Below are 2960 nucleotides of genomic sequence, written 5' to 3'. Positions count from 1 at the left end.
CTCTGCCATTAAAATAACATTTAGTCTAACATTCAATTCGTCATGTTTTGTAAAAATGTTTCATTTCGTACATTTATGTAAAAAGAATTATGCTCTGCCATTAAAATAACAGTCTTTAGTCTAACATTCAATACGTCACTTTTTGTAGAAAATTTTCATTTGGCGGTCCATTTTGGTAAAAATTTCGCTGCCATTAAAAATAAACACTTTAGATCTAACACTTCAATCGATCATTTTGCATAAAAATTTTTCGATAAGTAAAAGGGTGTGTTGTGGGTGTGTGTGTGTGTGTGTTAAGCTCTATATAATAGAAATAGAAATAAAATGTCCCATGAACAGTCCGATCGACCTATTCAAGGTCCGAGCCACCTTCATCAACTCGCGCGCAAACTACCAGCAAACGCTCCATACCGCGAGGTGAAGACGGAGACCGCGAGGGCCGCCACCGCCGTGCGGGCGGGCGGCGCGCGCATGGCGAACGCTGATGATCGCGAGTCCTATTCCCTGCTTGCATCCAGAACCATTATTCGGAGGTGATCCTGTTAGATCCTCGGCGGCATGACGGTGCAGCTGGTGGGAGCTTGGCCGGAATCCTGAGAAGGTCTGTGCAGAATCCCGGCATGTGTACACGCAGACTCGGTCTCTTTACTAGGCGTTTAGTATGAGATTCTACTATCAGCTTCTCTGCAGGCATAAGTGTAGCCGAGCTAGCGAAGCGGATATTAGTACAACACAATGGGAATGCGAAAACAATATCGTATAGTGAGTAACATACCACACGCGACGCTTTATTACTCAGCCGTAGATAACGGTATATACAAGTTGACTGGCGTACGATATGAATAGAGCGCCAAAGGGACAGCGCTTCAGCGGCACAGCCAAGCTCTGTCGAGTACCGATATAGCGCGCCGTGCTTCTCTATAAGCGCCTGTCACGGTACCTCGGTTAAGTTAGCGGCATCATAGAAGCCGCCGACACCCAGTGACACCGTTTCTCACGGCTCAGTGACTTCGTGGACAGGTCCGCCTCTTTTCTATCTAGTTTTTCCTCGGTATCCGTGTCACACGTTTGGCGAGCTTCATCTATCCCCGCACAGCGTCGGCCTCCAACGTAGACTCGGTTTACCTGTCATAAACACTGCGTTTTCTTCGTTACTTATACCTCAGCTACACATGGATCCCGGGAAGCAGGAAGCGCCGTTCTGCAAGGACCGGCAAAAGACCGGGAAGCGCGCTTATTGCCAAATCGCCGGAAGGCGGAAGCAGTACCTGCATGACCGGGAAGTAGGGAAGGCGGTTACCCACAAATCGCGGGAAGGACGGGAAAGGGTTCTCCTGGCATGACCGGAAGCAGGCGTAAATGCGGTTCCCTGCCACTCGGCGGAACAAGAGCGGGAAGACCGCCTTCCCTTCACCGACCCGGCCGAAGACAGGAAGGCGTTTATTGCATAATCGGGAAAGCGAGGAAGAGCAGTACCCTGCATGACCCGGGAAGAGGGGGACAGGCGTCTACACAAAATCCGGGAACGACAGGGAAAGGGAAAGCGCGTTTCCTGCATGACCGCCGGAAGAGGAAAGAGGTTCCTGCACTGCGCCCGGAAGAGGCTGAGCGCAAGCACAGGAAGGATCCTGAAAATCTGGCAGAGAGCGCGAATGGTTCTGAAACATCTGCGGAGAGGCAAGCGGTTCTTGCATGACCGCGCGAGACGGGAAAACGCGCCGTTCTTGCCCCATGACCGGCAAGCAGCTACGCGAACAGGGCTCTCTTGCATGACCGGGAAGAGGGGAAAACAGTTGCAGTTGAACTATCAACGAACAGTTGCACGAGTTAATGAGCAGGTGCGATGATTACGTATAGACCACAATACGTTAGTGGGGTGAGGGGGGGGGGAAGTCAGGGGAGGGGAGAAATATTTCTCCTTATTAGAATCTGGCAAACATTTAACTCTATAGAATTTGGCAAGTATTTTTCACTATAGAATTTAGCAAGTATTTTCAGCTCTATCATTTAGCAAATATCTATTTCCCGCTTTAGCATTTCGATTTCCCAGTTTAGCATTCAGCCGATATTTTCCGCTAGCGTTTAGCAAACGTTTCCGTATTCATAGCCCTTAGATTTCCCCTCTTAGATAGTAAGATAGTACTTAGCAGATCTATATCTTCGTCTTCTACTTGGCATTTAGCATCGAGATGCGAGGTAAATGCACCGAATTTTTTTTTATTTTTTTATTTTTTTTATTTTTTTTATTTATTTTTTATTGCACTGAATTTATGTGAGGGTGACGGAGCATTTTCGGGAACTTATTTAGTATTTACCACGCATCTGCGAGTTCTAAGGATTGCACCTTCACTCGTGCGAGTTGAGGGTTGTAGTATGCATGCATAGTAACTGCAAAGGCTAACGTCTAATTTAATTAGACGTGCATGATCATTTCCTTAGTGTAATGTCATACGAATCTCAGTAGATCAATGTTAGGATAAGCTTTGGATGGTTTGCGTTAGGAGGTTGTTGTTGAGTGACACCTGGGTAAACACCGGAGGGTATTTGTTTCAGTTGTCATAGTCTCACCTGTTTCACTAATTAGTTAAACGCTAGTGAGTGTAAGCAGAGCTCCTGCTTACTGAGCTGCTGCTGCTGCTGCTGTTGTTGTTGTTACTACTGCTGCTGATACTGCTACTGCTGCTACTGCTGCTGTTGTTGTTGCTACTGCTGCTGATACTGCTGCTGCTTCTGCTGCGGTTATTGTTGCTGCTGCTGCTACTTCTGCTGCTGTTATTGTTGCAGCTGCTGCTGCTACCTCTGCTGCTGCTGCTGCTACTTCTGCTGCTGTTATTGTTGCAGCTGCTGCTGCTACCTCTGCTGCTGCTGCTGCTACTTCTGCTGCTGTTATTGTTGCAGCTGCTGCTGCTACCTCTGCTGCTGCTGCTGCTACTTCTGCTGCTGCTGTTATTGTTTCTGCC

At 47.8% G+C, this 2960-nt stretch overlaps 1 protein-coding gene across 1 annotated transcript in view; it reads left to right on the top strand.

Moving 5' to 3' along the window:
- Positions 1-558: 558 nt before the first annotated feature.
- LOC106818933 (solute carrier family 12 member 6-like) overlaps positions 559-2960 on the top strand; it is a gene marked incomplete at its 3' end in the record, with an annotated part of 12040 nt that continues 9638 nt past the window's right edge. The window contains exon 1 of the mRNA XM_014823601.1: positions 559-601. The remainder of the gene's footprint in view (positions 602-2960) is intronic.

Source organism: Priapulus caudatus, unplaced genomic scaffold, assembly GCF_000485595.1.
Source record: "Priapulus caudatus unplaced genomic scaffold, Priapulus_caudatus-5.0.1 Scaffold2669, whole genome shotgun sequence".
Lineage (NCBI taxonomy): Eukaryota > Metazoa > Priapulida > Priapulimorpha > Priapulimorphida > Priapulidae > Priapulus > Priapulus caudatus.
The sequence above is the reverse complement of the archived record's forward strand: the minus strand, read 5'-3'. Positions and strand labels throughout refer to the sequence as shown.